The 23,962-nt window shown below is 36.4% G+C and overlaps 1 protein-coding gene across 2 annotated transcripts in view; it reads left to right on the forward strand.

Moving 5' to 3' along the window:
* The window catches only part of GPC6 (glypican 6), a 1,119,186-nt gene that overhangs the window by 739,222 nt on the left and 356,002 nt on the right, over positions 1–23,962 (forward strand). The gene's annotated exons all lie outside the window — the stretch shown is intronic.

A 23,962-nucleotide genomic window follows, 5' to 3' on the forward strand; every position in this document is an offset into this window, starting at 1 on the left:
GTTACTACTTGGAATATCTCAATATTCACCTAGATTTATCTTAATTTATTCTAGAAATTAATCTATTTTTTTTTTTGCCAGAACATTTCCTTATTACAATTGGATTATCAATATATTAGAGAGGCATACTTGGAGTTGTTATAAAGTAAGGTGAATTACAGCATAAAATGCTTAAGAATCCTAAGTCCCATTGATGGTTTTTATGAGTTCCATATTTCCCTGTATATTCAGAAGGGGCATAAGTTCTAGTGTCTCAAAATATGTAAAGACATAGCAAATCTTAAAATTTTAGCAGAAGTGTTTTGTAATTTTTTTTCTAATTAATAGAGATTTGAATGGGGTACGTAGATCTCACAGGCACTTTGTAGAGCTCGACCCTGAGAGTTAGTTATCTCAATTGAAGCTGAACCTATTTTACTGAAGCCTGGAAAAGGGAAAAGGCCAACTGTAAAGTGCTTTAATTTTTTTCTAAATGGCTTTGCAAAGTACTCAAGAAAAGTCATTGTCATTGGACATTTGGCATGATTCTGCTGTTGTTTCAGGTTCAGACAGATAAATGAACGGTAACACAGTCATCTTGAAAGAGGGAAAAATTGACAAAGGGGAAGTGAATAATTCACATCTAGCTGTGAATGAAAATAGTCTGAAGCCACAGCTAACTAAGCCACATGCTTGTTTTCCAGTGTTGGCAACCGTGGTCAATAACCAGTCACAGCTAAGAAAGCAGCGTGTGCTTTCTCCAATGTTGGCAATTCCAGTCAATAAAGTATAATTGGAACCTGCCAAGAAGGTAGTGTGTCAAAGGTGTATTTAAGCAGAAACTCAGATGTTGGACTGTTTGTATAAAAATTGAGCACATAGTCTAATTATAAGTTTCAGAACTTTAAAAAGTTTGAACATTGTAAATCTGCCATGTGAGTGGCTTGCACTGTTGTAAGATGACAGTCACATCAATAGAGCTCAGTCAGAATACAGGAAGAAGTGTCAACATTACAAAGAAGGGCATTTCTTTCAGTAAGTAATTAGGGGGAGGGTTGAGAGAAAATAGCCTGTTATTAGTTATAACTAATATGATAGGAATAACTACTATAATATAATAGTTAACTGGTATGATTAGTTATCAGTAGTTATCCCCTCTGATGAGAGTCAGCACAAGGATTAAAATATCATTTCAGCCTATCTCCTTTAAACATACCCAAGTGAAAATCAGGCTTTTGTGTTAAGTCAATAAACAGAAATGTTATTCTTTGGCTTGTTAGGTGCTCGCTCTGCTGTCGTGGACTGTGATACAGGCTACTTAATTCAAACTTTCTTGACACTCAAGAAAAGAATATATGATATTAAAAAAAGAATTGAAACCAGGCACAATCCACTTCACTGTTGCTTGAGTAGGTAGAGTATAGAATAAAAGTTAAGTCAGTACTAAAGATCATAGACACTTTGGTAATCATAATTACTCCTTCTTGTGACCAAAGAAATTCGGTCCAGTGGCTTCAACAAAATCACTGTGCCTCTTTCTCTGGCAGTTTCGCTTATGAGGCTGAAAAAAAAAAATGTTAAATTTGTATATCTGAGCTCTGCCCTGCGCTGGGAATCAAAAGATTTCCCTCGGTAGATGTGTCATTCGAAGAATACATTTTATTACTAATAGTACAAATCAAGGATACAGACTGATGAATGGACGAGTTTGTTCAGTTGAATAAATGAAGTAGTGTCTAGGATCACTTTCTTCCACATAACTTAGCAGGCAAAATTGCATTAATCATTCTAGCATTTCCATAGAGTAATCTCAAATTTTCCTCCATGTCATTTTGCTGATAGATTGGGCCCTCGTCTGCAGTGAGTGCTGCTTTGGAGAGGAAATTTTTATTTATAGCATAGATAAATTTAACATGCATTATTATAAAAAGGCCAAAAAAATGTTTGCACATTTTTCTCTTATTTGCATCTCAACTCATATCAGGTAGTTAGACAAACAATCACACGGGACAAGGTCCACTTTGCTGGGTCACAGCCCAGGCAGGCACCACTCCTCTCAAAGCCCTCCTCTCCCATTTCCATTTTTGGTAAAATGACAAACAGCCCTTGGAACATAGTGGAACATGAACACATTTCAATTGAACCTGATTCTTCTTTTTTATGTTAAAGAACATAAGCCTTATGATGATCAAATGACTGTTTTTTTAATACTTTTGTTTTCAGAATTATTTACTGCACTTCCTCCTGGAAAATTTATCAAGTTTGTCAAGTTTTAAATGAAAACTCTATGTATATTTTGACTTTTTCCTATGTCACCATTTAAAATACAGTAACCAGGAGAATCAGAATCAAGCTAAGTTTTCCACAATGCATGGTGACCTATAACCCTTTAAGTCTGAATTAAAAGGTAGAATTGAATCGGGATTTAAGGTGGTGTGGGGAGTGACTTTAGAATTCCAAGAAGATGAAATTGATTTTTAAGATTGCTCTCTGGGGTGCCTGGGTGACTCAGTGGGTTGAGCAACCGACTTCGGCTCAGGTAATGATCTCACGGTTTGTGAGTTTGAGCCCCATGTCAGGATCTGTGTTGACAGCTCGGAGCCTGGAGCCTGCTTCAGATTCTGTGCCTCCCTCTCTCTCTCTCTGCCCCTCCCCCACTCATACTCTGTCTCTGTCTCAGAAATACATAAACATTAAAAAAAATTTTTTTAAAGATTGCTCTATATACCCGGTATATTCTTCACCCCATTTACGTAGTCTGCAGAATGATCCCAATGAACATTCATTTTAATATGTCACCATGGGCACAACAGTTTACCAAGGCCATTTCAGGCTTTTATGATATTCCATGTTGGGGAGTTTTGTGATGAACTGCATAAAATAGCAACCCCTCTGACTTTTCTCGTCTTCTTGTCTTCTTGACTCACGGTCTAGTCTAATTATTTGTTCAAGTCGGAAAGCCTCTGGCCATATGATAAGGTATAGTAGTACAGAGTCACTCACTATGAGTTGGGTCTTTGCAAGATTAGAAACTTGGATGTAGTGGGTCACCTAGGCGGCTCAGTTAAGTGCCCAACTTGGGCTCAGGTCATGATCTCACAGCTCTTGAGTTCAAGCCCCGCGTCGGACTCTGTGCTGACAGCTCAGAGCCTGGAGCCTGCTTCAGATTCTGTGTCTTGCTATCTCTCTGCCTCTGTGCCTCTTCCCCGCTCACACTCTGTCTCTCTCAAAAATAAATAAAAGTTAAAAACAGAAGAAACTTGGATGTAGTAATGTTGTATGGATGTATGTACAGAAAATAGATCAGGAGACATGGGCTCTTTCTCATTGTGCAACTAATCAGTCACAAAATATAGACAAGTCACTTTAGTTCCCAAGACTCAGTTCCCCCCCCACAACCCTATATCCCCCTGATTCTGTACTTTTTGCATCAAGTCTTCGATTCTCAAGTGTTAGCCAAAATATGCAGTCACAAAAATAAGCCATTAGGAGATTAGACTGGTTTATTATTTTCCTCTCATCCTGTACTTTCCAGCTTATCTGTGTCTGCCTCTGCTGATGTCATTTTCTGAGGGAAAACTGCTTATCCTCTTAAAATAAACATTTTCTGAGGGCATGATATTTCTGATAAGTGTCTAAATTAGATCAGTTATTTTTTTTTAATACTCTTCAATACTCTGCTTTAAAAAAAAATAAGACATATTGTGCTGAGCACTTTGATTTAGAAATGCAAATGATATTGAAATTCTTCCTCTCCTAAGGGTAAAAAAAGCTATTAACCACCCACTTGATTATTGGCTCTAGTTAATAGCTACAGTAAATGAACATGACAGATAGCACCAAATTTCAGTGTTCTAACATTTTTACATAGACAAAGTTGGCACATTAAACCAAAATCCCCAATAAATTAACCCATGTTACTCACATACTCCTCAAAAGCAAAAATGTGTTTCTTTGAGTGTGTTCTAATCGTGCTGACATTTACGTGAATCAAAACATGGAGATTTATTCTAGGCACCCCCATATACTAGATGCATGACTTTAGACAAGATATTTGGCCTTTCTCACTTCAATTTCCAGAGATGAAATGGGGATCTTAAAGGGTAATTTCAAGTTTCAAATGAGGTCATACATATTGGAGTATTTTGAAAACTGCAAAGTACTGTGTAAAGAAATATTACTGGTTTTGTTTATGTCAGCAATTTGAGTTATTTATTACTCCTATTGGCATGAGAAATTTTCATTCTCATGTCCTCCATCATGTTTCCATAAATAAAACATCTTCTTTAAATCTGAATTCCCTCTCTTAGTCACTATGCTATTTCTTTGCTGAAGAATCAATTTTTTGAAGGAATAGTCCTCAGATATTCACTTAAAATTTTCCAAAATGGCTGCCTAAGTCCTAGGTCCAATCGACTCCTTTCTAGTTCCCCAAATCAGCTTTGGACATGTGTGACCACACCATCCTTGAAGTTCCTCCTTTGGCTTTCATAATACTGAAACTGTGAACTTTATGCATTCATTCATTCAAATACTCACTCATCCAGTAATTCAACAAATATTTACCTTTTCTGTGGTTAGACACTGTTTCAAGATACAACAAGGGGGGAATCCCTGCCCCCACGGAGCTTATATTCCATGGAGACAGACAATAAACACAGAGATATTTACAACAATTGCCTGAGTAGTGCCTTTGTCTACTACCCATGTTGGACACACTGTTGCTGCTGACCTCAGAGAGAATTTGGAAGGTAACACAGAGAGGAATACCACATACTCCCTGCCTGCAGTCCTTCATTCTGAGTCTTACTGGCCCTTCCTCTGTTTCTACTCCCCTTAAATGGGCATTATGTGATTGGTCTTGGTGATCCTTTTCTCCCTTCAAGTTTTCTTAGTTTTTTTGTTTTTTTAAATAATTTCCATTGCTACATTAGATCTTTATGACCTGTCAGCATGTTGAAATCCTTTATTTGAGAAGCTGGACTGTAACTCAACTGAGAGTACTAATCCCATCTTAATTATGGAGTCCACTCATGATAAACAATGTCCATAACTTGTGCATAAGGTTTTTTTTTTAACATTTAAAATGACATTGTTTTTCTCTAAATGTGTATCTAGCTTATATTTGTTAAGGAAAAAGTTTAGATACTGTAGACTTAAAGTAATCTCTCAAAAAAAAAAAAGGAGTGAGAGAGAAAGAAAAAAAATTATCGAAAATATCAGCTCTCGAACAAGAGTGTCTGTTTTTTATTTCTCTGGGCTCAATTTATGTCTTTGTCAACATACATTCCAAAATGTATGCGTATTTTTCTACCTTCTGGTAAATGATAACAGCATCCAATTCCTTGCATCTCTGTTCCACTCTCCACACAGAAACACAGCCCACCTCACCTCTCACACACTCACAGCCACACTGCGGCCCTCAGTGACTTTGACCCTGACACTCACACTGTCCTGCATCTGTCCCTTCAAGGAATGATCAAAACCATAATTAGAGGATACAGTGTGATTGTCTTCCCTGTTTTTGTGTGCTCCTGAAAACAATTTTGAAAAATCTATTATCTTCACAAACCTTTCTGAGTTATCTGGAATGTTTATTATAGTTTAAATAATTGCAAAGAATATAATTTCTGCTATACTGTAATATTGACAGTTAAGACAAAACAGGACATTACTCTTCTCAACATGTTCAGTGAAATAAAAATCTAAGTATCTCCGCAACGTGTAATCCATTAGGGTTCCTTTAAAAAGGCATGACCAAGTTCTTCTTCAACAATTGTTTTTCTTTCTCACGTACTCATATTATCATTCTAACCCCCCATAGAAATTTATGCTAATAAAATACATATTTATACCTTGAAAATTTTAAGAACAACCTTATCAGTTTAGTGGCAAATGCATATATATAACGTGAAATTAACCTTCTAAAAAGTTTCCATGACTGCAAGACCCTAAGTGGATTTTCTTCTGGATTGAATTAGCATTACAATTATTATTGGCACTAAATTAATCAAAGCCACACATATATATCTTATATTCTTTGATAATTAAAGTTTTAAGATAAAGTTTTGTTGCAGATTCTTTCCTTAATAGAATGGTGGGATCCCCGACTCCGCACTGGCTCATAAATCTTTGGATGAATTCCTTCTTATATAGAGAACAGTTCTGCATCAATTCCACTCCTTTTTATTGTTATGGAGTATGTACTGAGAAACATTATTCAAATAAATGGTTAGCTAGGAATAAAAGGAATGTTGTTAGTGGAAAGCCACTCAATTCTTTGAACTTCTTCCAAGCTATAGGCCAAAAATAATGTAGTAGCTATCTTCAAAACCTATTTTTAATAATCTAGCAGCTGACAGTTTGACTAAGTCCTCTTTCAATTTTGTTGGAAGCAAAATAATAAAAATGATCTGCTTTGTAAAGGATCATTGTAAAGTACCTGGGCATTAGAATAATTTGCTTCTCTACATGGATAATATTTTCAATTGTTCCTAGTATCCCACCCCAATTTCTGGCCCGCCAGTACTTATATTCTTGTGCCATGCATCATATTACACTTAGGGATGGGTGAGAAGAATGTCTTTGTGATTCATAGGAAGTAGATGCTGAGAGAGATGCTCTTGCCATTAGGCTCAGTTTTGGCAGGTCTGGTTTAGGAAGGAATTTGTCTAAAGGCTCAAGATGTGGAAATGTTTTCACATAAAGCTTATCTCTGCTCAGGTATCCCTCAGAAAGGCCTCATGTAGGGGGCGCCTGAGTGGCTCAGTCAGTTAAGTGTTTGACTCTTGATTTCGGTTCAGGTCATGATCTCACTGTTCACGGGAATGAGCCACTCTTTCCCAAAATAAATAAATAAACTTAAAAAAAAAAAAAGAAGAAGGACTCATGTGCCTTATTTGAGGCCTAGAGGATCAGAGACCAGAAACCATATCTCTGTATGTGGAAAGTGAATGGAGGCCTGAAGTCGGCTGTTGGTGGGCAGAGAATGAACATGAGATGTAGGAAGACTGTCCTCAAAGTCTTGCATGTTCAGCTGATGGAGAAGAGACCATTTTTCTAGTCTAAGTCTACATGGGATTGACAGCCAAAGTTCAGCACCTGTAACACACCTACACATGACCAAAAGCATGAGTTCGATTGGCATTGCTACTGGAGTTGTTACATATTTTGATAGAAATTTTAGAAGAAATAAAGCTTTATAGATTGTAGTTCTCTAAATTCACTTTCCCTGTAGCACAGTAAACAGGCAGCATTTAAGTCATTTAAAATAACTTCATAGCCTGCAAAAACAAGCCAAAATTGAAGGTAAAATAATCTATGTATATTAAAAGAGAAAATGTGTTTTCAGTTAGTCAAACACATTATGCTAGCATGACTCTTCTGATGAAATCTGGGAGAAAAAAAGTTTAAAAAGTGAATGCCATTGAAAACTTGGAAATCTTAAAACTTTCTTCAAGAAGGACTTGAAAGATTAATTTAATTTTTCTTCCTAAGTGCGATAAGTGCATTTAATATTCCTCCTCTTTAGATGGAGATTGGCATTAGAAGGGCAAGGGTAATGAAAATGCCGACAAAAAAAAAGTTATAAAATCCAGTTTTTACTTATACTAAGGTTTTCTCTAGTAACAATATAGGGTGTCTCCAGAAGCTGAATTGATTCTTTCAAGTTGCAAATTTTAATATGCGGTCCTAAAAGGTACACTCTATATGCCAACGTTTAATTACCCATAGACTCTACATATGTAGTTTTGGGACTAATCCTTTAAGTATTAGCACCTTCCACCGCAATATGGAATGAGCTAATTGATTCTGTTGTGAAATTTTTATGTATTTGTCATAATATGAGAAGTATGTAATAACGTTAAAGCAAACCAAACTCCTTGGGAACATTCATAAATTATATTTTTTAGTTATCTACATGGTTTAGGCTAATGTGAGATATATCCTTTAGAGCTCAGTAAAATTGTACTTAATATGTTAATTTCAGCTTTGACCTAAAATGTAATCAGTGGTTTTATATAATTCTTTTTAAATGTAGGAATTAATGGTGGATGACATTCCTGGAATTTGCACTGTGAATTGAAATAACATGAATCTATTAGGAGTTTTCATAAGAAAATGGTATTATGAGGGGCGCCTGGGTGGCTCAGTCGGTGGGGCATCCAACTTCAGCTGAGGTCATGATCTCATAGTCTGTGAGTTCGAGCCCCACATCAGGCTTTGTGCCGACGGCTCAGAGCCTGGCGCTGGCTTCACATTCTGTCTCCCTCTCTCTCTGCCCCTCCCCTGCTCATGCCTTGTCTCTCAAAAATAAATAAACATTTAAAAAAAATTTAAAGAAAATGGTATTATAAGGCGTATATCCCTAACAAGGGCTCAGTGGCTATAATAGAAAGAAATGAAAGCTTCATATCCTAACCACCCACATATAGTTTCCCAAATGTTCATAAAGTCACCAATTTAGTAATCAATCACATAAAATTATTTGTTGATGAATCAGCATGATGTTCAATGAAGCACTGCTTCACTTCTTCAGAATACCTTCCTTTTTACTAATTAATACCTGTTAGAAGGGAGAGACGCATTAGGGCCTTGGAATTGGGAGGGCTTCTTTAGGGAAAAAAAATGTAGGAACGCTAGATGAGACGACTGGGGAAACGTACTCACTTTTTTTTACATTTCATCATTCTTATTAATTAATCACTGTAAAGTAATACTGCTTATTTTCTTTTTTAAAAAATTTTATCTGAGTACAGGTGACACCCAATGCTACATACATGGCGATTCAACTTCTCTGTTACGCTACGCTCACCACAAGTGTTGCTACCATTTGTCACCACACGACACTATTACAATGCCAGTAGCTGTGTTCCCTATGCTGTGCCTTTTATTCCCCTGACTTATTAATTTAATAACTGGAAGCCTGTATCTACCTCTCCCCATCGCCCATTTTGCCCCCTCCCCACCTTCTCCCTCTGGCAACCATCAGTTTGTTTTCTGTATTTACAAATCGGATTCTGCTTTTTGTTCCTTTGTTTATTCATCTGTTTTGTTTTTTAGATTCCACATATGACTGAAATCATGTAATATTTGTCTTTCTCTGACTTATTTCACTCGGCACAATACCCTCTAAGTCCATCTGTGTTGTCAGAAATGGCATGGTCTCATACTTTTTAATGGCTACATAATATTGCTTATCGCTATATCAAATAGGCATATTTGATATAACTTATGCATTAGTTTCATCCTTCACAGTAAACTTCTTTTGAGACTGAAGAATTATTCAGGTGGCCCTGGATTATTTGGGAGAACTATCTTTTAAACTTCCTTGACACAAGAAAACTAGAAGCACTTTTTTATATCACTCTTCTACAAATTCTCCCATAATTCATTTCATGGAATTTTGCTCTTGTTGGTATATTTTCCTCTCCTTCACGCATCCCCAGGATACTTGGGAATCTGAAGTACCAAAAGACACAATGCCCTGTAATCCTGTGTAGACTCTTATCAAGTTGTCCTTGGAAGATGTCTGCTTTCGATAAAAATAGCAAAAAACACTAAATCAGTGAATAGTGCAAGATCACTGAAGGCCTCATGCTCCTGATTTTATGCCTCTCCTGTTTTGTCCTCCTGTTCTCCTGAGAATTTCTTATGGTTAGCTTCCCACTTGTCTTTTTTAGGTAAAATCAGGTTCTTCACTAGCTCTGTATTTCTTGGCCAGTCATTTGAATTCTAGGTATTTCTCACCTGCTCTCCCTCAGCTGTGGCTCTTGCTTCCTGGTAACTTGGAAACCCACCATTCATTTTCATTATAGCACCTCGAGCAGTTTCAGTACGTGGTGATACTTATTAAATATTTATTGGATAAACTTAAGAATGAACTCATTCATAGCCTGCCATTCCATTAATATTGAAAGAAGAGGGGAGAGAAACATTTTCTTGGTACATTACTATCTTTTTTTTTTTTGGCAGACTCCTCCTCTCCTCCTCCTCCCCCTTCTCCTCCTCCTCCATCATCTTATTATTATTATTATTGTTGTTGTTGTTGTTGTTGTTATTTTGAAAAGTAGAGTCACCAATGGCTTCTCTTGGAGGATCTCTTCCCAAACAGTTGCCTCCCATGCCCACAGAAATTTCCGAATTGAATACTCTCTTCTTTGCTGATGATAGTCCATGGCTCTGTTGTCAGCCAGCTGATTAGAGCATGGCCAAGTAGGAGTTGTATAATTGCCCCTAAACTTAAGTGAAATCAGGTTCTTCACTACCTCTGTTTCTTGGCCAGTCATTTGGACTCCAGGTATTTCTCACCTGGAGGTGAGGTATAATTGCCTCCTTAGGGCTTTTTCTGAAAAGGTTCAGGCTGGCACTTTGCAAGATAAAGTAAAGAATGGGAATTTCCGTGGAAATATACTGGTGCTTTGAGCCATGGGGATTCTAATGTAGGGTTCATCAAGAAATAGCATGACTTTGACCTCAGCTGCAGCGACTTCTTACTCGACATGTCTCCAAAGGCAAGAAAAGAAAAGCAAAAATGAACTGTTTAAACCTTATCAAGATAAAACTTCTGCACAGAAAGGAAACAATCAACAAAACTAAAAGGCAACTGATGACATGGGAGAAGATATTTGCAAATGACAAATCGAATAAAGGGTTAGTATCCAAAATCCATAAAGAACTTACCAAACTCACCACTCAAAAAAAAACAGATAATCTGGTGAAGAAATGGGCAGAAGACATGAATAGACAATTTTCCAAAGAAGACATCCAGATGGCCAACAGACACATGAAAAGATGCTCAACAGTACTCATCGTTAGGGAAATACAAATCAAAACCACACTGAGATACCACTTCACACCGGTCATAGTGGCTAAAATTAACAACTCAGAAAACAACAGATGTTGGCAAGGATGTGGAGAAATGGGAACCCTCTTGCATTGTTGGTGGGAATGCAAACTGGTGTAGCTGCGCTGGAAAACAGTGGGATGGTTCCTGAAAAAGTTAGAAATAGAATTACCCAATGACTCAGCAATAGCACTACTAGGAATTTATCCAGAGGATACAGGAGAGTTGATTCATGGGGTCACGTGTACCCCAATGTTTATAGCAGCACTATCAACAATAGCCAAATTATGGAAAGAGCCCAAATGTCCCTCAACTGATGAATGGATAAAGAAGATGTGGTTTATATATACAATGGAATCCTACTTGGCAACGGGAAAGAATGAAATCCTGCCATTTGCAACAACATGGATGGAACTGGAGGGTATTATGCTAAATGAAATAAGTCAGTTGGAGGAAGATAGATATCATATGTTTTCACTCATATGTGGAATTTGAGAAACTTAACAGAAGACCATGGGGGAAGGGAAGGGAAAAAAATAGTTTCAAACAGAGAGGGAGGCAAACCATAGAGACTATTAAATACAAAGAACAAACTGAGGGTTGAGGGAGGACTGGAAGAAGGGGGAAACCGGTGATGGGCATTGAGGAGGGCACTTGTTGGAATGAGCACTGGGTGTTGTGTGTCAGCAATGATCCATGGGAATCTACTTCTGAAGCCAAGAGCACATTGTGTATACTGTATGTTAGCTAACTTGACAATAAATTATATTTTAAAAAATAAAAGTGATAAATAAAAAAGGAAATAAAATGACGAATGTGAATCTCTCTATGTGTGCTAATAACTATATTATCCATACGCTAGATAACATCAGTGCTACTGGCAGGAAGCCATATTCCTATTTGTGGAGAACTGGAGAGGGAGAGAGATAAAGATTAACACAAAATTCATATCCATGTGTTGTGCATCAAAAATTACCAAAACACATTATGGTATTTGTCTATTTTCCTGTATCTGTCAGACATATTTTAATATTATTCACCTCCTACCATATGCCAACTCCTTACACTAGGCGTTTAAAGTTATACATGTTCATTAGAGAATGAGTGAGAGTGATTTGGTTTTACTTTCTTGAAAACACCACATCCCCTTACTTTCAAGGCAGACGGTATGTATTCCAAAGCAGAAACATTATAAATATGCTAGTTCCACTGCACAGAGGCTAGGATTCATAGCTTTTACCAATGTGGATTCTCACATCAATGACTCATATTGAAAGTCATCGCTAAAATGTTTCTTCTAAATGAAGTAATATTTAAACTATAATATCTGACTGAGGAAGACGACTATTCCCTGATGAGATACTTGGGGATCTTATTTTACATTCTGTATTCACATTTGAAAATTTACATTTGGGTAAAGTTTAGAATGTCAAGCAGACTGCACATATAAAAGGCAATATCACCAAGACCTCATGGTGATGGAGCAAGGTAAAATTAAAATGATGTTCTGTTCTATTGGGTAAACACATTAGAAAGCCCTCTGAAATACATATTTAACTAGCGGAAAGAGCTGTTTTGTTCCAACGATGAGAAATATCCATTCTGTGTGTGTGTGTGTGTGTGTGTGTGTGTGTGTGTGTGTGTGTGTGTGATTTATTTAAGTGCTATTTGGAACTCTTCCAAAATGAATAATAATATTTACTTACTAACTTCTGTGGCAGTTTTACTTATGTTTTAAGGAATAAAATTAAGTACAGAAACTGGATCTAGGTAACATTGAATTTGTGACATAATCTGACAAGCACTAACAGAGCTGGCAAGAACTGACGTAGACCTTAACTCACTTCACTTCCCACGTCCTCATTTTGTTTTTAAGTGTTGTACAGCCTCAATGATACTTAGACTTGGCTTTGGAAATTCTGCAGTTACAGCTATCAGGTATGCAAATTAGGTCTGTTCGTTTTCTCCCAGACCCAACAAGTTCAATCAGTTTATGGCTTGCAAATGCTTCATAAGCCTGATGCTTTTCTAGGGGGTTTCTAGCTAATAAGTAAATTACATTTTTAAAAATAGGCTGAATTTTCATCATGATGGTGCTACAAACATTTGTCATCCACATAGGGAATATGTCTCCTTCAGGCTCTGATTTGCAATTCATGATTGTTTTCTGTCTTATCCTTGTTCTCTCTCAATGGTACAAAATGGAGAGGAGATGGTTTTAGAGCATACACATTTTAATCAACATTCAAACTGAATTGGATGGCCTAAAGGTTTTCTGTTAGTATACTCAGTAACTCATTTCCAAGCCACCATTAAGCAACAGTTGAAACAATAGATGACTTCTTGAAAGAAAGTGTGAAAATTTCATTCAGGTCATGCACATCAAACTAAGCAATGACCCAGCAATTCTAGTCCTAGTTATGTACTCAAAAGAAGTGAAAATATATGCCATATAAAAATTTGTACATTAATGTAATTCAAGGTTAACACTATTTAAAGAATTTTTATATAACCCCATGGCGAAATAAAGCTCTAGTTAGCTGATAAAGAATTGTATCTCTAGCTCAGTAATTCCTCTGTAAAACTTACAAATATGGTAGTAGGAATTTATTAGTTAAAGGCACTTCTGTCCGTCTTTCATGCAGCTTTATTGAGATACAATTTATATACCATAAAGTTTACTGGTAAATGTAAATGGTATTTGAAGTGTAAATGTCGGTGGTATTTCATATATCAGTACAGTATTGGGCAACTGTTTATGTCTCTGAAATTTAATTGTAGAACATTTCCATCACACAAAAAGGCTTGTACCTGTTAGCAGTCACTCTCCACCCCCAAACTCTGTTTCTTCCATCCTTCACCCTGGCCCCTGACGACCACTAACTGCATTCTGTAACTATCGATGTGTCTGTTCTGAACATTTTGTGTATAAATGAGATCACATGTTCTTCTGTGACTGACTTAATGTAGTTTCAAAGTTCGCCGGTGTAGCATAATGTTATTTCAAAGTTCATCAATGATGCAGCATCTTGGAATTTCATTCCTTTTAATTGCTGAATAATATTTTACTGAATGGAAATACCACATCTAGTTTATCCATTCATCAATTGATGGAAATAAATTGACAAATGATTAAACTAAATGTTTCCATGTTTTGGCTAAGATACTTCTATGAACATTAATGTACAAATTTTTGTATGGCATATATTTTCACTTCTTTTGAGTACATAACTAGGACTAGAATTGCTGGGTCATATGGTAGCTTTATGTTTCCAAAGTGGCTGCCATGGTACATTCCCATCAGCGATATGTATAAGGGTTCCAATTTCTCCACATCCATGTCAGTGCGTGTTATTGTCTGTCTCTTTTATTAGAGCCATCCTAGGGGTGTGAGTAATATCTCAATTTGATGTTCTTTCTGTAGCAACTAATGATGTTGAGCATCTTTTCATGAGCTACTTGGACATTTTATATCTTTTTTTGGAGAAATGTCTATTTAAATCCTTTGATTTTTTTTTATTGGGTTGTTTGTCTTTTTGTTGCTGAGTTTTAGGAGTTTGGTATATATTCTGAATACAAGACCCTTATTGGACATATGATTTGCAAACATTTCCGTCTAGTTGTTAGGTTGTGTCTTCACTTTCATGACAATGTCCTTTGATACACAAACCTGTTGATTTTAATGAAGCCCAATTTATTTTTCTTTCTTTTGGAATCATATCTAAAAATACATTGCGAAATCAAAGGTCATTAAGATTTACCCTATGTAGGTTTTTCCAAGAGCTGTATAGGTTTTGATCATATTTAGGTTATTCAGCCATTTTGAGAAATTTTGGTGCATGTTCTGAGGTCAGGTCCAACTTCATTGTTTTTCATGAGGACATCCAGTTGCTCCAATACAATCTGTTAAAGACATTATTCTTAATCCATTAAATGATATTCACATCCTTGTAAAAACCAACTGACCATAAACATGTATGTTTATTTCTGGTCTTTCAACTCTGTTTTATTGATTTAAATGTCTATCCTCATGCCAGTACCACAGTTTTGATGATGATGATGATGATGATGATGATGATTGTGAGAAAATACATGAGATCTACCCTCTTAACAAAATTTTAAGTGTTCAATACATATTGTTAACTATGTGCATATAGTTGTACAAAAGATCTCTGAAACTCTATCATCTTGCATGACTGAAACTCTATGTCCTTTGATTAGCAACTCCCCATTTCCCTCTCCTTCACAGCCCCAGCAACCATCATTTTGCTTTCTGCTGCTATGAGTTTGACTACTTTTAGATACTTCATGTAAGTAGAATTTTGTAGTATTTGTCCTTCAGTAACTGGCTTATTTCACTTAGTATAATGTACTCAAGGTTTATCCAGGTTGTTGCATATGGCAGGATTTCCTCCTTTTTTAAGAATGAATAATACTCCATCATATGAACAAACCTCATTTTGCTTAGCCGCTCATCAGTCAATGAACATTTAGGAAGCTCCTACCACCTGATTATTGTGAATAATGCTGCAATGAACATGGGAATGCAAATATCTCTTCCAGAACCTATTTCCAATTTGGGGGAGGGGGGGAATAAATACCTAGAAGTGAGATTGCTGGATAATACCACAGTGTTTTGATGACTTTAGCTTTGTAGCAAGTTGTACTTTTTGAAATCAGAAAATGCAATTGCTCCAAATTTGTTGCTTTTTTTCAAAATTGTTTTAGCTCTTTGGGTCCTTGCAATTCCGTATGAATTTGAGGACTGGCTTTTCCATTTCCACAAGGAAAAACTATTAGAATTTTAATAAGGTTTGCAATGAATCTATAAATTACTTTGAGTAGTACTACTATGTTAACAATATTAAGTCTTCCAGCACATGAATGCAGGATATCTTTCCATTGATTCAGGTCTTCTTTAATTTCTTTCAACAATGCTTACTAGCTTTCAATGTAAAATTCTATCATCTTTTTGGTTAAATTTACTCCTAAGTATTTTTTTCTTTTAGATACTATTGTAAGATACTATACTATTGTAAATGAAATTGTTCTTTTTTCTTTAAATATTTTTATTTGTTTATTTTGAGAGAGAGAGGGAGAGAGAGCACGTGAGCGAGCAGGGGAGGGGCACAGAGTGAGGGAGAGCAAGAATCCCTAGCAGGCTCCATGCTGACAACACAGAGCCCAGCTCAGGGCTCAATCTTGCGAACCATGAGATCATGACCTGAGCCAAAATCAAGAGTCAGACACTTAACTGACCTAGCCACCGAAGCACCCCTGAAATTGTTTTCTTATCTTCCTTTCTCAGATTGTTTATTGCTAGTGTTAAAAACTCAATGGATGTTTGTGTGTTGATCTTATACCTTGCAACTTTGCTGAATTCATTTATTAACTCCAATAAGGTATTATTTGTGAATGCTTGGGATTTCCTAGATGTAGGATCATGTCATCTGCAAATAGAGATAGTTTTAGTTCTTCCTTTTCAAATTGACAACTTGTATTTCTTTATCTTGCTTAATGACTCTAGCTAGAGTTTTCAGTACTATCTTGAAAAACAGTGGTGAAAGCAGGCCTTCTTGTCTTGTTCCTGATCTTAGGGGAACTCTTTCACCATTGAGAATGATGTCAGTTGTTGGTTTTTCATAAATGGTCTCTATTATGTTTAGGAAGTCCCCTTCTATTCCGGATTTTCCATAGGTACTTATTATGAATGAGTGGTAGCTTTTGTTGGAAGCTTTTTCTGCATCAGCTGAGATTACCATGTGGGTTTTTCTCCCTTTATTCTATGAATATGATTTATTATATTGATTTATTTTTCTTATCTTGAACCTCCCTTGCATTCCTGGGATAAATTCCACTTGGTCGTGGTGTATAATTTTTTTAATGTACTGTTGGATTCAGTTTGCTAGTATTTTGTTGTTCATCTACTATTATAAAGGCATATCTGTCTACAGTTTTCTTTTCCTCCTATGTCTTTGTCTGGCTTTGCTATCAAGTAATGCTGGTCTCTAAGAATGAATTAGGAAATGTTCCTTGACTTCTGTATTTTGGAATAGTTTAGGAAGGATTTTGCTAATTCTTCTTTATGTGTTTGATAGAATTCACCAGTGAAGCCATCTGGTCCAGAGTTTTTCATTGTTGGCAGGCTTTTGATACCAGTCCAACCTCTTTACTTATTATAGATCTTTTCATATTTCCTAATGTTTCATGATTTAGCCTTGGTAGGTCATATTTCTAGTAATTTGCCTCTTTCATCCAGGTTATCTAATTTGTTGGTGTGTTCATTAGTTTTCTTGGCCACCATAACTTAACCACCAGTGATTTAAAACCACAGAAATGTATTCCCTCACAGTTCAGTAGGCCAGAAGTCTGAGACCAGGGTATTGGCAGAATTGATTCTTTTTAGAGGCTCAGAGGGAGAGCTGATCCCACACTTCTCTCCCACCTTCTAGGAGAGGAAAAATCTCAAATCAATAACTTAACTTTATACCTTAAGGAACTGGAAAAAGAACAGACTGAAACTCAAGTTTCTTCTCCCTCCTAATCTTCATCATTTCCTTTCTTTTGCTAACTTTGCTTTTAGTTTGCTCTTCCTATGTAAATCCTTTATGTACAACATGAGTTATTGATTTGAAATATTCTCTTTTAAATGTAGGCATTTATGGCAATAAGTTTTTATTTTTGTTTTCATAAGTGTTTTCATTTTTGTTCACGTAAGTGTTTTCTAATTTCCCTACTGGTTTCTTCTTTAACCCATTGGTTATATAAGAGTGTGTGGTTTAATTTCCACATGTTTGTGAATTTTCTGGTTTTCCTTCTGATACCAATTTCCAGCTTCATGCTATTTATAGTCAGAGAAGATACTTCGTATGATTATAACCTTTATAAATATCTTAAGGCTTGAGGTTTAGCAGCGCCTTTTTACTGAAATTTAGCAGTCTCTGTCTTTATTAAGCACTCTCCTGGCTGCTGTAAGTTGTTTTTTTGTTTGTTTGTTTGTTTGTTTGTTTGTTTTGTTTTGTTTGCAACTAAATCTTCAAATTCTGAGAAAGCTGATTCTGTCATTTTTTGCTAGCTTACTGGTTGCTTCAGTGGAAGGACTGATTCTCAGCAGCCCCAACTCTACCATTTCTGTGATGTTGTCTACCTCCTGTGCTTCTCTTACAGACATCTGTTTCATGACTTCCTTCAGAAGCCTTCCCTGGGGACCCTGCTTCCCCTTCTACACTAAATGCCCTTTCCTGGGTTCCCTTTCCATGGCACTTCACCAAGACACATAAGTTTTTCCCTGAAGTGATCTGGAAATGAATGTAATCTGAGCATCCTGACATTGGAGATCTCTTTTATTCATCCCCATGAATACTGGATGAATGAAAGTTGCATAACTGAACAAAGAAGAAAGAGATTTGAGTTCTCATGAACTTACTACAGAGCCTGTTTACAGGGTATAGGCTGCTTAAAAAAATTAAAATTACTTAATATGAAACTACTTTGAATGGAATCTAATCTTTCTTGAGGACCTCAAGAAGATCCTTCAGAATTTCATGATATGTTAAGATGGTGAGTAGAAATACCTCATCATTTCTTACAACCCTAGATTAGAAACTATGGAGAATGGCATGGAGTCTTGCTCAAAACACAGTTTTAATTTGTTCTGGTTAAATAGTTTATTTACATTAACTTGTTTGTCTTTTGGGAGCAGAAGAAGACAAATAGATTTATTTGATTATTTTGGCTATATGATTTCCATAGAAACAAGCACTTACTAGGTATATGTTCATTGTGTATATAGATTTATAACTTGGACATGTCTTGTTTTCTAAAAATATTCTAAGTAATAGATGTATTTTACATTGGCTGCTATTAAAAATAGCTAACATGAGCATCAATGCATAAATGCTGGTTCAGATACAAAAAATCTTACATATATTAAGGACATGAAATGAATTTCTATTTTTTGGTTATGGGTGTGCTATGCCTCAAATCACATTTAGAAAATGTAAGAATTACTTGCTGTGACATCTTAATACGCGTGATGAACCAGGTAAATAAGTCTTCGTCGTCTCTCTCAATACAGTTTTATTAAGGGTTCTTTTTATATTTCTTGCCATGTTTCAGTGTATCTTGCTTTAATCTTTTAAAAAAGAAACACAAACAACATCAAGAAAAAACCACAAGGTTGTAACCTGAGAGCTCAATTATTTTTATGTTATTTATTTTTATGTTATTTTGTAAGAAAGCTTAGTTATAAATTATATGATTATTGAAACTAGTCAATTATAATAGCATCTATAAAATGATTATTAATGTCATTATATATAAACAGCTTCAGAAGAAGTTAACAGAAGGTCTAAACCCAAGATGCAGGGAAATGATATTGGAATCTTACTTGGTAGACTCACCAACTTGTGTGTATCTTTTCGATCGTAGGATAATGGAGTAGGAACCATTGACTGTTCTCCAACCCCCCCCCCCATTGTTGTGCATTCTTGACAAAGTCATTCTAGTGGTGAAGGACAGCATGTAAAAGTTAGGTGACAGCACAAATAAATATTCATAGCAAGTGGATACCACTTTTATACACTTACCAATTTACTGATTTACCTAAGTTTATTTCCCAGTCTTTCTTTTTTTTTAATGTTAATGTATTTTTGAGAGACAGAAAGGGAGCATGAGTGGGGGAGAAACACAGAATCTGAAACAAGCTCCAGGCTTTGAGCTGTCAGCACAGAGCACGATGTGGGACTTGAACCCATGAACCGGGAGATCATGACCTGAATCTATAACGGAAACTGGTCTGGATCACCCGGCAGAAGAACCAACCAGCACGCGGAGATCTTGGAAGGAAGAAGGTTTATTTTACACCAGTGGGCTCAGAGGAGATCATTCCCCAGAGATCTGAGCCAAATGCAGGTGGGAAGGGTAATTTATAGCGTCATCTTCCGCATTTGTGATGACTTTCGCGTGTGTGGCAAACAAGGCAGGAAGAACCCAGAAGAGAAGCCTCTAAGTTGGGAACTAAAGTTTGTTTTAGTCCCATCAGCCATCTTATGGTGCAGAACTTTACTTATTTTCCCAACAGTAGTTATTTGGCACCTGAGGCAAGCAGGGTGGGAACAAGAACCTGGAAGGGAAGTCTTCAGGCTGGGACTGAAATTCTTTTATCAGTCCTGTTGGCCATCATACAACAGATTTTTCCCTACCAAATCGAAGTCAGACACTTAACTGACGGAGCCACCCAGGTGCCCTTTCCCAGTCAAGTTTCAATATCTAAGGAGTTACAGCTACATTTTTCAAAAATAGTAAAATATCCACATTAACTAAAAAGACATTCAACATGTTGTTTCTCAACATGGATTATATTCTTTATTTTTTCTAAATGAACACATTTTCTTTAGTGGGAAATTTTTTGTCTAATTGTTTGCAATTTTTATAAATTTGCCACACTATATGTTAGAGATATTACTCCACTCTAAATTTTAAATGTGAGTTTTTAGAACTCCTTTATTTTGAAAGCAGGTTGAAAAACTCATGAACACTAAATAAGGGCTATAGACCAGTTTGTGGTAACATACCAATGAATTTCCTTGTTTAGATATCCTACCACAGTTATTTGAAATGTCACCATCAAGTGACATTGGTGAGTGAGGGGTACCCAAGACTCCACTCTTTTTGCATCATCTTGTGAGTCTATATTGATTTAAATATAAAAATATTTTTAAAAATTTGCTATAGCCCAATTATAAAACACCAGTAAATATTTAAAAATAGAAATATCCCTCACACAATTGGCATCTAAAACAACCTTCTTTTCAGAGACTTACTTCTAAAAGTCTTCAGTTTGGGGGTGCCTGGGTGGCTCAGTCGGTTAAGCGGCCAACTTCAGATCAGGTCACGATCTCGCGGTCCGTGAGTTTGAGCCCCGTGTCAGGCTCTGTGCTGACAGCTCAGAGCCTGGAGCCTGTTTCAGAATCTGTGTCTCCCTGTCTCTGACCCTCCCCAGTTCATGCTCTGTCTCTCCCTGTCTCAGAAATAAATAAACGTTAAAAAAAATTTTTTTAATAAAAAAAATTAAAGTCTTCAGTTTGAAGTGATGATTTTTTTTATTTTAATTCAAGCATGCAGTTGTGTCTTTCAAAAAATATGGGTCTGTGAACACGAAAGCTTAAACTTTGATGCTCCACACTCCATTTTCTTCTTCTTCAAATGCCCTTTATTTGACCAGGAGGGATGTCATTTCCAAAAGTACTGAGAGACCCACATTTAACTTGAACAACATTGTTCTTGTAGGTTATTAAGGCTGTTCAATTTTCTCTGTTGGTTGCTACCCTGAGTTGGAGAGGAGACTCTTCTAAAATGTCAGACTGAGAAAATTGTACTGGTTCCAACACAATTAAAAAAAAAAGAAGAAGCTTAGGAATTAATGCTATCAATAGCCTTTGAAAACAAACTTAAAAAGTAACAATTGAATGCTAAGAGGGATAAAACTGTCTTTCTTTTTTTCTTTGAATCTCAGTGTGACCAAGAAATTGAGGAACACAATAGAGAGTTCAATTCACAAGGCTCTTCCTGAGTGCCTAAATCATCATTACAATGCCTGTTAACGATGTTCTTGTTTTGCAGAGCAGTGCAGGTTATGAGGGTGACAGAATCCCTACAGCCTAAAAGATCTCAAATTTGCATCCCAGGTATTGACACATGCTCCATATTGGTACTGGAATACTGAGTGAGAAGAATCAAAGCATCCTATAAAACCAATAGCAAGAAAACCAAAAATCCAACACAGTCCAAGGACGAAATTGCATAGCCAGCTCAGGTGAAAACAGTTTCTGGAGAAACTCAGGTGAAAACAGAGTCTCTGGAGAAAGGCATCAGGGTCACGACAGAAGTCACAAGGCTATGGAAAACAAAATTCTGTGGGCACAAGTTTGTAGGATTGCAACCATATCAAATAAGTAGAATGCATAAGAATTTGAAATTCCACATAAATTCTGAATGGAAAATACAGAATTATTTTCTCTATTTTCTGCGACTGGCTTGGGATATATGTGGATAAAAGAAATTATTAAGACAATATTGCTCCGTTGTGGATAAAATTTGCCATATTCACAAAATAGCCTATCTGGAGAGGATGATACTGTGACACCAATGTGCTCTCAAGTTAAAAGTCACCAGGCTCCCCAGGACACCTGGGTGGCTGAGTCAGCTAAGTGTCCAACTTCAGCTCAGGTCATGATCTCACAGTTCATGGGTTCAAGCCCCAGGTCAGGGTCTATGCTGACAGCTCAGAGCCTGGAGCCTGCTTTGGATTCTGTGTGCTGCTCTCTCTACCCCTCCCCGACTTGCACTCTGTCAATAATAAATAAATGTTAAAAAAAATTTTTTTCAAATCACCAAACTCCTCAATTTTGGTATCTTTTTTTTGTTTTCTTTTGCTGTTGGAAAATAAATTTTAAAAGTCATGGATATTAAACCATTCTCTAAATATCTTTATAAAGTAAGGCCAGTTATATTTTACTTCACTTATTTGATTTGAAGTACTTAATACACTAACTTTCTATTGCTGATCTTGTTAATTCTGTTTTATTAGAGCCAACATTAAACTACCAGGAAAAGTAAAAACCAAAAGGATATTACTTTGAATGCATAAAAAGTAAGGTGACTAATGGATAGATAGAAGGATGGGTGGATATTCGAAAAAGTAAGTATAGGAAAATGTTAAATGGGGACCTAGGAGCGAGGGTATTGTACATTATAACAGTCTTTCAACTTTTCTGTATGTTTGAAAACTTGTATAACATTTTGGAAATAAAATGCAAACATGTTCAAAAGAACAACCAGAATCTTCAGCGCCTAAGTAAATAAATAAATAAATAGTAAGTAGCTTCATTTTCTGAAACAACGGATTAAGGATTTTGTCAGTATATGTCGTAAAAGTAAGAAAATGTTACCAACAAAACGAAGCCTCGCGTTAAAAACCGCAAACGTGTAGGAAGACAAATACCCTATGATGTCACTCATATGTGACATCTAAAAAAAACAAAACAAATGAATAAACAAACAAACAAAAAGCAGAATCAGACCTGTAATTACAGAGAACAAATGGTTGCCAGAAGGAAGAGGGGGGAGAATGGGCAGTATCCCTGAAGGGGAGAGGGAGGCACAGGCCTCTAGTTAGGGAACCAGCAAGTCACAGGGATGAAGTACAGCTCAGGGAATATAGTCAGTGGTACTATAATACTGTTCTGTGGTGACAGATGGAAACTACACCAATGCTGAGCACAACATAACATACAGAGAGGTTGAATCACAGTGTTGGACACCTGAAACTAATGTGACATTGTGTGTCAGATAATACTGCAGTAAAAAATAAAGAAATCAAAACAAAACAAAACAAAATTCAAATGCGGTTTCTAGGCAAACGATGAAATGACGGAGATCAGGCAGAGTAGTGGAAAGTACCTATTTATGCAGAACTACCCTTTATTGGTACACCTTTACATTGATGTTACGCTTTGTCAATATCTAAATGTCCTTGACACGTAATGTCACCTGTGGGCCCAGCTCTGTGTCATCAGACTGTTAAGTCTCCACGAGATCCAAATGATACAAGTTAGACTTGTTCTCATGTCTGGAACACAAGAACAGCACCATATGGCTATTTGACAAAAACACCAAAATTAGGTGGAATCAGCCAAATAAATATAATTTTGTGTCTAGTCTTAAAAAAAGAGTTTTCTGTATTTTTTTTTCCTGTTGTTGGTTCATACTGTTTTAAATAGTCTTTCTTCTTGAAGTCAAATTAGAATTTTCAATGAGTCCAAAAGAGATTTTAGTGATTTAGAACCGATGGACTCAGAAGAACCTCAGCTTTTCTTATTCGAGGCAAATGCCACTCCATCATTAGTTGAATTACTGCAAGGATTTCTCCTTACATTCAACACCGGGGTCCATTTTCCACAAAGTTCCCAGAACTGCAAAGCTTCAAATGCCTGAAGATAGTGCCTTGGCAGTTCCATTGCTTCTAAGCAAGCCTGGATCTTAGAAATGCCAGACAGGTTGATATCGATCCTTTTTAAAAAGTTAGGTACAAAGGAAGTGTATCTGCCAACCTCCTTTAGAAACAGGGTCAAATAA

This window comes from Prionailurus bengalensis, chromosome A1 (assembly GCF_016509475.1).
Source record: "Prionailurus bengalensis isolate Pbe53 chromosome A1, Fcat_Pben_1.1_paternal_pri, whole genome shotgun sequence".
NCBI classification, from domain to species: Eukaryota; Metazoa; Chordata; class Mammalia; order Carnivora; family Felidae; genus Prionailurus; species Prionailurus bengalensis.